Source organism: Peromyscus maniculatus, chromosome 5 (genome assembly GCF_049852395.1).
Source record: "Peromyscus maniculatus bairdii isolate BWxNUB_F1_BW_parent chromosome 5, HU_Pman_BW_mat_3.1, whole genome shotgun sequence".
Lineage (NCBI taxonomy): Eukaryota > Metazoa > Chordata > Mammalia > Rodentia > Cricetidae > Peromyscus > Peromyscus maniculatus.
In genome coordinates this window covers 125,348,577-125,361,806 of record NC_134856.1, presented here as the reverse complement: position 1 = coordinate 125,361,806, position 13,230 = coordinate 125,348,577, and positions in this window count along the sequence as shown.

Sequence of the window (13,230 nt, the reverse complement as noted above, 5' to 3'; positions counted from 1 at the left end):
ACAAACAAACAATCTCAAAACAAAACAAGAGGAAAGAAAAAAAAAAGCAAACAAAACAAAGTTTTGTCATACATATAGGTTATCAAACTTCACCACTTACAGAACTTGTAAAACTGCCTATCAGAGTATATTTTGGTGCTTATATGTAGGGAGCAGAGGGAAAAGATAGTTCATTAAAAATTCAATATAAGGGGGCTAGAGAGATGGTTCAGTGGTTGAGAGCACTTACTGTTCATGCACCCATACATGTGTTCAGTTCTCAGCACCCATACAAGGTGGCTCACCACCATCTGTAAGTCCGTTCCCGGAATTCCCTCTTCTGGCCTCTTCAGTCTCTCATACATACATGTGGTGCACACACAGACAAGCAGACAAACACACATACCCATAAATGAGATAAATGAAAGGGTTTGGGTTCCATTAGGCATCTCTTGCTGCTTTACCATTCATTAACCAAATGTTTCCTTTAGAACGCAGGAACCAAATGGAGTTAGGTAAACCCACTACCTTCAGAAATCTCAATTCCTGTTTTCTGAAACCCAGGAATCAATTATATTTTTTCCTCTTTACACCCATTGTCCAAACACTCAACTATCAGAATTTAGGAAGCAAGGACATTTAGCAAAAAAGGATACTTCTCCTTCTTCTTGATGATCAGAAGCCATTTATTTATTGTAGAGAATCAGTAAAGAAAAGGACGACTCATTGTCAGGGTACCACACTGAATACTGACTTCCTGGTGATGGCTGATGTCTGGGAGCTAGGCATACCTCACTCTTCCTTTGTGTCTCTTTTCCCTCTTCACCTGCCTCTGTTTAGAAACATTCAGAATCTATGGGAATTTTCTCAAATAGTTGGTTGATGGCTCCGAATATTGGTGTGAATGGCTCCTTGTGCCTGGCCCGTATGTATGCCTGTGTGCCTTGGGGTTATCTCATTGCTGGCCTTCTGCACTCGAATCTAGATTTGGTCACAGCCTTCTCCCGGTGGCCAGAATCCTGCTGCCTTCCCCAGGCACTGGAGTACCATCTACTAGCATGATTTTTTTCAAGGGGATGTTTGGAGCCATATCCTCCATGAAAGCAAGCTGTCAATCACTGATGGTAACTCATCTCCCTACTAATGGGCAGAGCTGAAAAGAGATATTCGAGATCCCACTGGAAATCAAAACATAAGGACAGTCAGAAGAGAAAGTGATGCAGAACCAATGACACACACTGGCTTAGAAATATATATTTCTCTAAGTTCTCAAAATGTGATCTCCACTGTAGCCTGGTGTCCAACTGAGTGAGTGAGCAAAACAAAGCCAGATGCGGCCGCTTGGCTCCCAAGTCCCATGGCTGCCTTCCCTCCTGCACTTATTTTCTCTAAATGGGCTTCTTCAGTTTCATCCGCACTGCTGCTTGGGGATGCAGCCGCAATCGAAGGAGCAGGAAACAGAGAATTGGGTTGAATGCTAGGTAATATAGCCGTGGGCAAAGGCAGCCGCAATCCAATATGTCTGCTGGTTTCCAGTGTCTAACCCCAGATGCTCATCAAGGCAGTGACTCCTTCCAAGGCAGCTGTGTCCAAATGTTTCCCTCATCTGGCTTTCCATTGGAAAGTATCTGATAGCTGGTGTGTTCCCAGTTAGGAATCAGGCTCTAATTGGGCATTTGAATGCCCCCCATCTGAACTTCTGAACCTGCTGACCAAGGAGGCAGCATCACCCATGTGCGACACTACCTATCCGGCTAGTTAGAGGCAATCTTGCTTCTGGCAGAAAGAGAACTTGGCCTTAGCTCTATGTGCCCACCTGTCTGCCATCGACAGACTGCACAGTCTTACATGTGGCACAGCAAGGCTGTATTAGCTAGAAGCAACTCACAGCTGGAAGGGTTGCTTTTGGCGCACAGTTTGAATAGATCTAGTCCACCAGGGCAGGGAAGCATGGTAGTAGCTGACTCTAAGGTAAGAGAAGCATGTAGCCAGGACTTCTCACATCTGGGTGGAACAGAAAGCAGAGAGATGAATGTTGGAGCTCAGCTGGCTTTCTCCTCTTTTGTTTTCCTTGTCTCCAGGCCATGGGATGGTGCTGCCCAGTGTAGCCCCTCCTTGGTTAAATCTTTCTGGAAACATCCTCACTGACATGGCCGGAGGTGTAACTCCTCAGTAATTCCAATCCAGGCAAGTTGACAGTCAAAATGAACCATCCCAGACCCAGACTGCAACTGGGCACTTGCTGGAAGCCATGCAGATGAGTCTCTGGTCATGCACAGAAATCTGCCTCGCATGGAGCTGTATAAGCTCTGTATACTTGCACAGTTATGTATGCGGGGCACAGACAGGCAACAGAAATACAATGAGAGGAATTACTGTCCTGAAGGACCAGGGATGCTTGTGGCCCTGCTAGGACCAGAGCCCTCAACATCCCAGAGGGGTCCTCCACTGAGATTTAATTTAATTTTCAAATCTTGGCAAATGGGATGCTGTGTGTTTGTGTAGACTTGCGCCATTTAAAAGGTTCTCGCAGTTTAGATCTTGCGTGTAATTTGTTACATTAGCTTTGGGCAAAAATATTTGCTTTCTGGTCCTTTGTGGTTTGAGTTCCTTCTCAGCATTGACCTGGCATGTTAGAGAAGGCAGTGCTATGGAAAGTGGAGGGGGTAGGGGTGGGGGTGGGGGCTGGGGCGGGTGTAGCTTGTTGCCAATGGCAGCTTTGCAGGCTGTAGGAGCAGGCACGTGATTTTTCTGGCTTGCTCCGTGGTTCTTGTGTATTTTGGATATTACCCTGTTGAGATCAGGAAACCGAAGCAGCTTGGATTAAGCATTTTCAACTCCAGTGAAGGCTGGGAAAAATTTTCTCCTGACATAGTAGATTAAGTAAGAGTGCCATTTGGATTTTGTTGTTGTTGTTTAAAGTGAAATTCACACTGTTGTATGTATCCTGACAATACAAAGTTTGGACATCATTGAGATGAACAGATCCACAAGGAGTTATTCTGAGAATTTGGCTATCTCCTTGGATTCTGAACCTATTAGCACTGGGTAAGGTATCACCAGTAATTGGACCTATTCCTGTATCTTTGGTGAGAAGAATGAGGCAGACGTCATGGCTCATTTTATTAGAGGGATAGCTCAAATACACGGAAAGAAACTCAGCCCTTCCCCATCACTTATGGCCTAGTAATGGAAAAATTCTAGAAGCAACTCAATTTTTTGTTTCTTTATTTCACAATGCTAGGGATCATACTCAGGGCCCAGTCAGCACTCAACCCCAGATCCACATCCGCAACTCAATTCTTAAGCTTGTTTTTGTTTTTTTGAGACAGAGTTTCTCTGTGTAGCCCTGGCTGTACTAGAACTCGCTCTGTAGAACAGGCTGGCCTTGAACTCAGAGCTCTGTCTGCCTCTGCCTCTCAGTGCTGGGATTAAAGGTGTGTGCCACCATGCTGGGCTCAATTTATTAGCTTTTAATTGTGCATCTGTCTGAGCAGCATGACAGAATCAGAAGCCATTCCACTGTGCCCTGCCTCAGACAGGAGCTATCCTTTGTTCAGTGTGTCCACGTGGTGTGAGCTACCTGCCCAGTTGTAATGGCTGTTATCACACCCACCCTCTGGGTGCTGCTGTGTTATGGGCTCCCGTGAGCCTTGTTTTCCTTAATACCTTCTCCAGAGCACAAGTTAGTGCTGTTGGTGATTCAGATATGCCAGAGCAAACTGAAAGTACAGTAAAATGTTCTGAGAAAAACGAGGTCACTGGGACCCAAGGTGATCTTCCCCTCAGGATATGTGAGACAAATGTAACTTATTTCTTCCTGTGGTGAATCTTGAAGGGGTACCTGGCTATGGTGGGGATAGCCTTGAGGTTTTATAGCATATGAGTGCACGCCTTGCAGCCATAGTGGTTTTAGACCTCATAGGCTGCACGTTCCTGCCCCTTTCTCTCTCACTGGAGTTGACCGGAGTTCTCTTTCCCCATTTCTGCAGCAGGACCGACCTGTCAGTCAAGTCTTCAGGCTCAGTGTACACACACTGGCCCGATGTCGGGGGATAATTCGGGTTTTAACACTGGGATGAAGGTGAAAATCTATTTTTTTTATTCACTCTTACAAAGTCTCACTTTCCTCAATTCACGTAGCACTCACAGTTTACGTAACACATAGTTGATGGTATATGAAAAGGAGCTGTGTAGTTAAGATTGAATAAGCAGTATTTAATTTTTACAGCATCCTGTCTTTAAACATTAGTGTCTCACTGAAGGGTTTTAAGAAATAACCCATCAGTGGGTCTCAACCTTCCTGATGCTGGTGACCCCCTCCCCCAACCAGAAAATTACTCCATAACTAATTTTGCTACTGTTGTGAATTGTAATGTAAATGTTTGATATGCAGGATATCTGAGATGTGACTCCCCCCAAGAGGTCACACCCCCCCAGGCTGAGAACCACCAACCCAGAGTGAAGATGAATTCAGGGCAGAGCAGAGTCACATCTCTCGCCTGCTTTATCTAGATGTGACACTTGTTCAGTGAGTGAAATGGCTGGTAGCAGCACCCACCTAAATGGGAAAATGGCCCCCCTCTCCTCCTCTCTAGCCGTGGTCCCTAGCTCGTGTGCCTCCCTTTATCTTCTTGGAGCAGATGTATTAAACATGCTTGTGGCAGCGTTTTACTGTGTGTTTCATGATTGCTGCTTTGATGAATGGATGGTGTTGTGAAGCAGAAGGAAAAGAAAGGGGCCCATGCTTACAGTGCCCGCCAGCAGGTAAACACACCCATGGGCTTCCTGGGAGTGTGCTGTGAAAGAACCCACTGGTTCCTGGAAAGTGGTCTGTTGCTAAGGCCAACTTAACGTCTAGTTTGCAGCAGAAAGCTAAATTACTTAAACCAATGAGATCAAAGACCTTTCAGGGAAATGGGTTAATGTTCTGGCCTGGGTTGTGTTGTACTGGGAAAGTACTAATTATGGGCATGTATAACAGATGTTGAGAAGCAGTCAGAGAACAATTCTGGAAACTTCTACTGCTGAGTATAATATGCCAGGGCCTTTGCATCACAACTCCTGTATGACTTTGGTGTGGAAACATGGCAGAGGTAGACTCTGAGAAGGAGAGAGAGAGAGAGAGAGAGAAGAGAGAGAGAGAGAGAGAGAGAGAGAGAGAGAGAGAGAGAGAGAGAGAGAGAGAGAGAGAGAGACTTGGCTAGAATCTAGGCCAGGTCATAACCTGTAAGCTTACCCACAGGGACTAGGATCTGCAGGACCAGTCTGCAGTGACCAGGATCTACAGTGACCAGGATCTACAGTGACCAGTATCAGCAGTGACCAGGATCTACAGTGACCAGGATCTGCAGGACCAGTATCTGCAGTGACCAGGATCTGCAATAACCAAGATCTGCAGTGACCAGGATCTGCAGTGACCAGGATCTACAGTGACCAGGATCTGCAGGACCAGTATCTGCAGTGACCAGGATCTGCAATAACCAAGATCTGCAGTGACCAGGATCTATAGTGATGAGTATCAGCAGTGACCAGTATTAGCAGTGACCAGGATCTGCAGGGCCAGTATCTGCAGTGACCAGTATCAGCAGTGACCAGAATCTACAGTGACCAGGATCTGCAGGACCAGTATCTGCAGTGACCAGGATCTACAGTGACCAGGATCTATAGTGACCAGTATCAGCAGTGACTAGTATCTGCAGTGACCAGGATCTCAGTGACCAGTATCTGCAGTGACCAGGATCTCAGTGACCAGAATCTGTCCATCAGACTTCTCTTAAGTCTTACCATCTCCCACAATAGGGCCACCAGCTAGAGAGCCAGTGTTCAGACACATGAGCCTGTGGGTGACACTTTACATTCAAACCATTTCCATGAGACTGATTGTCAGTGACCCCAAAGTGTCAGTATTTACAGCAAGGTATGATGGCTGGGGTTGGTATAAGGACCCTCAAAGGACTCACAAACCAGAGAAATTCAACAGCAGAAAAGTCACCTCTGAGACTAGATCCAAGACCATTGGGTTGGCTCGTTGTCTGGCTCCTCGCAGGCTCATTTCTCACTGCCCCTGCTCCTTTCTACGGCCCAGCATAAACCTCACAGACAATATCTCCAGACAACATTACAGAACATTTTATACCTAGGCTTGGCCAATAAGAATCATTGTAAAGGGCAGGGGAAGCTAAAGTATTCTTTCTAGCTAGATGTCACTCAGAGTCACTGTGGCCCTTGTGATCAGTTCCTCCTGCCAGGACACCTCTGCCTTGGGCCCTGGTAGCAAATTTCTCCTCTTGCTTTGTCACCCTAGGTGAGAGAGTGGCTTCTTGGCATTGCTTATCTGTGTGTTGGTTTGAGTTCCATAGGAGTTGATACAGCTCAAAGCTGTATAGTTCTATGATATATAACACTATATATATATATATATATACATATATATATATATATATAGTGCATTGATAAATCAAGCTAATTAACAGATGCATGACCTCACATGCCAAGCTTTTTGTTGGCTTGTGCTTTTTTTCCCCTAATACCTTTGCAGCAAGAGTACCCTGTATGAGACACTTGTACAGCCAGAAGACTCCTCATGTAGGACTCCATCCCTTATTTTTACTGAAGAGGGCCTTAATTCCTGAAATGGATAATGACTTTTCCAAAGTCACCAAGTTTCTGGTGGCGAGGGCAGACAGAGGAGACATTTCACAGTTGTGTGCAGATAAATACTGTAGCACCTTATTTACTGTAACACATGACATTGATTGGATGCATAAAAATTGAAATATTGATTAGCCAGTGAGCCTTCTCATTGCCTGGCCTTTGTCTTTGAGCAGACATTTTATATTGAGTGGACAGGAACGTTAATTAAGTAATTCAACTCATGTTTATTGATTGTTACTGAGGGCAAGGCTCAACACTGAGTGCTTTGGGAAGGACACACATGGTTGGAGAGTGACCCACATCCTCAAGGCCCTCTCTCTCAAGGAAGAAGTGGGTCACACATATCAATGAGTCTGTGTCTCTCAGGTTTGTTGTGCTTAAGGTGGACCACTCCAGTCTCCACATGATGATTGCAAGTAAAGTGTCCCTTGTGCATGGGAGAGGAGAAAGCAGCTTCTAGCTAGGCAGAATTAGACAAAAATCCAGTGTGAGTGGTGTTCAATTAAACTGAAAAGTGAAGATAATGAGCACTTAACAGTTGCTGGGAAAGAATTAGGATCAAAGGCAAGTGAGGGATGGCTTGGAGGGACCAGAAAGCTGAGTGTTCGGTCAGAGAAAAAAGCAATGAGGGTAATGATCAGACATCACATTTAATGGACTCTTACACATACATTGTTTGAATCTGAAATGTTCTCCAACATCTCATGCTGTGAACCCTCGGCCTCACCTAGTGACATTATTTTGGGAGATTCTGGCAACTTTTGGAGGTATGGCCTAGCAGGCAGAAGTAGATCACTCGGGGTAGGCCTTGGAAAGTTCTTCCTGGTTCCTGTTCCTGCTTCCTGGTCACTGTGATGTGAACAGACTCCATCACATGCTCTGAGCTGCTCAGTCATACCCACGCAAGCATGACAGACTGAAATCCTACCGGACCACGAGCCAAAGTAAATCTTCCCTTCCTGACATTTTGCTTCTGTCAGGTATTAGTGTCACAGATTGTAATGTGGCAATTCACAGTACTGAGTGTTTCTCATACTTCGTTTCAACCTGTGGATGGATATGGATCTCTGTTTTTCAGAAAGAGAAACTGAGGCTCAGAGACACTCCGCGGCTTTCCTGAGTCACTCAGCACATGATGGAGTGGGGATTCTAGATAGGTTTGCCCCAGTCTATGTAGACTCTTGTCTACTAACTGAATAGATCGTTACACAGGAACTCAGGAGTTTGTCTCTATCAAGGCAGGAATAGCAGCTCTGATGCTGAGCCCTTGAAAACCATTAGGATAAGTAGAAGAGACCCAGATGCAGGGATCTAGAAATGCTCCTTCCCCTTCCAGTTGTGGAGACTGAATCTAGGACCTGGTACATGTTAGGCAAGTGTCTACCTCGGAACTATCCATATCTATCTATATCTTTTCTCTTCATTTTGAGACAGGGTTCACTGAGATACCTTGAAGTCTTACTCAGCTTGCCTTGGACTCATTCTGTAGCCCAGACTGACCTTGAATCCTCAAAGCCCCTGCCCTGGCCTTCCAAGTAGCTGGAATTACAGGCCTGTCCAACTGTGCCAAGCTTTAGACACCCTGATAATCTCCATTAGTTCATTTTTAGTATCGCCTTCAACATAATTAATTGAAGATAAAGTTAAAGCATCCCAAAACCCATTTTTTATTTATTAGCCACTCATAAAGCCATTTTCACCCCTCCGGTAACAGAGGCTTATAAATACTTACCATTAAGCTTAGCAAAGTTTTGTCAGTCACAGCTTTGCTATCTACACGACCTGAAGCGCAGGGGTGTCATGGGTATTTGCTTATGAGTTCCATAAGCTTTCTTTGGATATCTCCTTAATTGTGGCTTTTCTACCATCCCCAGCCAGTGTTCCAGATGTTTATTTCAAGGGTGTTTATTAATGATTGTGGATTAAGGCCCTCCTTTAAGCTTAAAAAAATAGTTTTGAGGGGTAGGAGAGATGACTCAGAAGTTAAGAGCACTTGCTGCTCTTGCGGAGGCCCTGGGTTGAATTCCCAGCACCCACACGCCTACTCACAACCATCTGTAACTCCAGTTTCAAGGGAACACATTGCCCTCTTCTGGCCCCCAAGGGTACTGCATGCATGTGGTATACATACATGCAGGCAAATGCTCATATACACAAAATAAAAATAAATAAATAATTTTAAAAAGAGAAAAGAAATGGAGGGCTTTTAAAAAGGTGCTGACAGTTTGATTTGGGGTTTGTTTGTTTGTTTTATCATTATTATTTTCAGACAGGGTCTTACTTTGTAGCTCTGACTGACCCTGGAAATCACTATGTAGACCAGTCTGGCATTGAACTCACAGAGATCTGTCTCTACTTCCTGAATGCTAATATTAAAGCTTTGTGCCACCAAGCCTGGCTCTGTTGATATTTGAAAATGAGTCTTCAGTGGGTTTTTCCCTTCTTCTGCTGTTTTTTTTTTTTTTAACTCTTAGTGGGAGCTTGCCTGTGTAAGAGAAAAGGTTCCGGCCGGCCACTTCCGTGTCACGGGCTTGAGCTGTAATATTTCTGGCATTGGCGGCGCAGCGAGTATTTCTTCCTGGGAATCTTTGGCTGAATTTTCAGTGATTCGATGGCTCGTTAAGTTAGGGTTACACACTCTGTTGCACACAGCCATGTCACGAGGCAGAAGAAAACAGCAAGACGCTCTAAGTGCAGACAGCATGCAGGACTTCAGTCCCACCGCTTGCGAGGAAGTTACATTTCTGTGAGTTCAAAGCCAGTCTGGTTTACACAGCAAGTTACAGTCCAGCAAGGGCTACATAATGAGACTCTGTCTCAAAAAGAAAAGAAAAGGAAAAAAATCCAAATGAAGAAAGCAAATGAGGTTAGAGGCTGAGATTTGTCCTGATCTCAGCCTCACTGTGTTCTGAAATGTTCCTACTTTACTCAGGGAACCCTACTTCCCTTAAGAACCAGAGATTGGAGGAAAACTAGGTTAATCTGGATATAAAATATTGGATAAGCTTAATTCATTTTAAAAATAAAAAAGCATCACAATAGCCCAATAGTTTAAATCCCTGCAGGCTGCCAGAATGTGGAGCCATTTAAAGAGTAGACTTTAGTTGGTGGTAGATCAGGTTAAAATATAGTTTATACATGCATGAAATGTTAAAAGAATAAGTAAAAATATTATTTAAAAAATATACTTGAAACATTTTTTTGTACACCTTAACCTTTTAGAGAAAAATATGAAAGAAGCTAAAACGTTATTCAGATAGTGGTATTTCCTCTAGAAAAATCCATAAAATTCTTAAAAGAGAAATTCTCCCATGATTCCCTTGTTTGTGGCTGACTGAACGCTGTTCTAAGAGGATGCATTCATTGGTATAAATATTCATCACTTCTATATATTAGGGTTAAAGAACTCAAACATTTACAGGAAATTAAATCCTATTTTCATTAGAGCCCCCGTTCAGGATCCTCACAGTAGATAGCTCTGACATTTAAATTGGAACCCCACTTCCTTTCTTCATTTTGTTGACTAAAGTAATACTGGGAAAATACAGGAGTCGTCTGTTTACCGACATGATACCTATCTGTAGCCAAGTAAGCCATACTAAACTCCGAAGCCCAGTGGACGGAGTGAGTGCCTGCCTCCTGTTCTGTCCACTAGGTCCATTCAATTCCTGCTGGGATGGTGGGGTTTTTTTCCAATTAAATTTCCATTAACTTTTCGCCTCTCTGTCATTAGACACGAATTCTTATGTGCTGCCCAGATGAAAGAATAAAAGGGAATCTCTGATTCATGCGTCATGGTGTCGACAAGTGAAATGTGATGATGACAACTTCTGAACGTGGGAGACAGGATGCTAGAGAGGGGACAGGTCTCTGGGACCCGGCTCTGACCATGGTGAGCAGCGGCTGCAGCAGGCAGGTAGTTTGGAAAATGGCGATCCAGTCACAGAGCATCCAGGATTCTAAAGGCAAGCATGTAGGGAAGGCTGGCAGACAGCAGGCGTCTGGAAACCCGAAATCCTGGAGGACCGGAAGCCTGAATAACACCTTGGTTAGAGATGACATAGTGAGGTGCTGGCTGTTTGGAACAAGCTTTTATGAATGGGGAATGACCTGTCCTTTTTAGTATGGGGAAAAAAAAGTAAAGGAAGCTTAGGGTCAACTCTTCTTGGCCAAGGCAAGTAATTTTAGATGAGCAATAATATGTCAAATATTTAGAAGTTTAATGGCTAAGAGGTACTAAAGATGGGCTTACAAATTTAAACAGAAATAATAAAAATTGAAGACTGAGGACAGAGGGTTATTTGTTAAATAGTTTCCTATTGCTAAAACAAAATATTTGAAATAGTCTATGTAAAAAGAAAAGGGCATTGACTTTGTAGTTTTGCAGGTTTTTATGGGGCTCTGGAAAGTCATGGGTCTACAAGATCCACTCCACTCATGACTTGGAACCAAAGAGAGGAATAGGAAGAGATCAGAATCCCGTGGCTCCCTGTGAGGAAACACTTCCAACAGGCGAAGACTCCCCACCAGGCTCTATTTCTACAACCTCTCAAGACTGTCACACATCTGGGACTGAGCCTTTGGGGACAGCTAAGACAGAAACTAGTGACGAAGGTACAACAAATTCTGCAGGTGGGGAAAGGATCCAGGGAAAACCAAGCCAACAAGACTCCAAACCTGTTTGCTAATTGACAGTGTGTGGGCACATTAGCAGTTGATGCTCAAGATGACGGGTCTGAAAAGGTTTCTGAGGAAGTGTCTGTATCCTCTCAGGTTTTCATGAAAATAAGACTTTGTGAGCTGGGCTTGGTGGCACAGGCCTGTAATCCCAGCACATGAAAGGCTAAGTCAGGTGGGTTATGAGTTCAAGGCCAGCATGGACTACAGAGTGGGATTTGGTCTAAACATAAACAAGCACAAAGAACAGAGAAGGGGAGAGTCTTCTCAGGGTTCCTTACACAAATGAGCCTTGGCATGGGGTTTGTTGTTGTTTTTGTAAGCAGAGGCAGGGGCTTGCCAGATAGTGTAGCAGGTAAAGGACCATGCCCCCGAGCTGAATGGTCTAAGGTCCATCCCCAGGACACACATGACAGAAGGAGAGAACCACCCTCAAAGTTGCTGTCTGATTGCCACCTGTGAGCTGTGGTATCATGTGCATTTGAGTGTCTGTGCATGTGCACACACAGATATACAATAAATAAAATGTAATAATGCTTTTAAAAGGGTTATTTTTATGTATATGAGTGTTTTGCCTGTATGGATGTACATGCAACCATGTACATGACTAGGGCTGGCAGAGACCAGGAGAGGGCATTAGATTCCCTGGAACTGGAGTTACAGATGGCTGTGGGAGCTGGGACTCGAACCCAGGTCCTCGGGAAGAGCAGTCAGTGCTCTTAACTACTGAGCTATTTCTCCAACTCCCCCTTCGCCTCAAAGTTTTAAAATATATACAAAAGACATTTATGGTAATTTATTCACTGGGGGCTTGTCTGTGTTTACTTTTGGGGTGATGAAATTGAAACATCACTCCATATTTTATTTGAGAATACAAATAAACACGATGCTTATACACACATTTTTACACACACACTGATCCTTATACACTATATGAATATTTATGTGTACGGTGGGATTGGCTTTTAAATACCCATAATAAGGTGTAGTATTTATTGAGCGCTTACTGTTCCCTGCTCTGTTTGTCTTAAACATAAGCCATTCACTTCTGTAAACGAGCCACACTTCAGTTACTCTCTGCAATCATTCTACCCAGGGACTCTCTGGTTCTCCACATTCTACAAATGAGAAAACAGACCCACAGAGGTTCAGGAGCAGTCACAAAGGGTCAGCAGGGGCCCAGCTGGGACTGGCAGGCAGGCAATCCCACACCAGAGCCTGTGTTTGAAAACAGGACACCCTGGAATGAGGTTAATCATTTCAAAATTACATCTGGAATGGGTTTGACATTCGCATCTGAATGTAGCTTTGCCTGATGTTCTGAGATTATTTTCTTTAAAATAGCGGGGCCCAACTTGGGATAGAGTAGGAGGCTGATGGTCCAGGAGAGAACATCACCAACTTCACTGCTGCGAAGAGACCTTATTACTTCTCGGGAAGATGTAAACTATCAGTTTAAAATAAGATAGGCTTATCTCAGAGATGTTCTGCTTAATTCTCACTTTAGCTGGTGCCCAGCTCCTGTGTCACGTGCCTCTGTGCATTCTGGAATCTACTTTGCAGAGTCTCTTTACTTCTGTCTATGACTTGGTTTGAAGGAGCCCTGGGCCTCTGGGCTATGTGCAATGTGGTTTTAGCTTCTCCTGTGTAAGTGCTAACATTTTGGATAAACCTGATCCTGCTAAGCCATTGTGTTCGTTTGGAATGCACTGGGCATAAGGAAGAGAAAATCTAGCTCACTGTAGCTTAAACAAATAAGGGTTTTTTTGTTTTTTTCTTTTTCATAGCAGTCTGATCTTCCTGCCTCTGTCTCCCAAGTGCTACGATTATAGGTGTACATCACCACCAATAAGGATTATAATAACTTTTAATATCTTTATGCATACATGATGTAGGTGTGTGTGTGTGTGTGTGTGT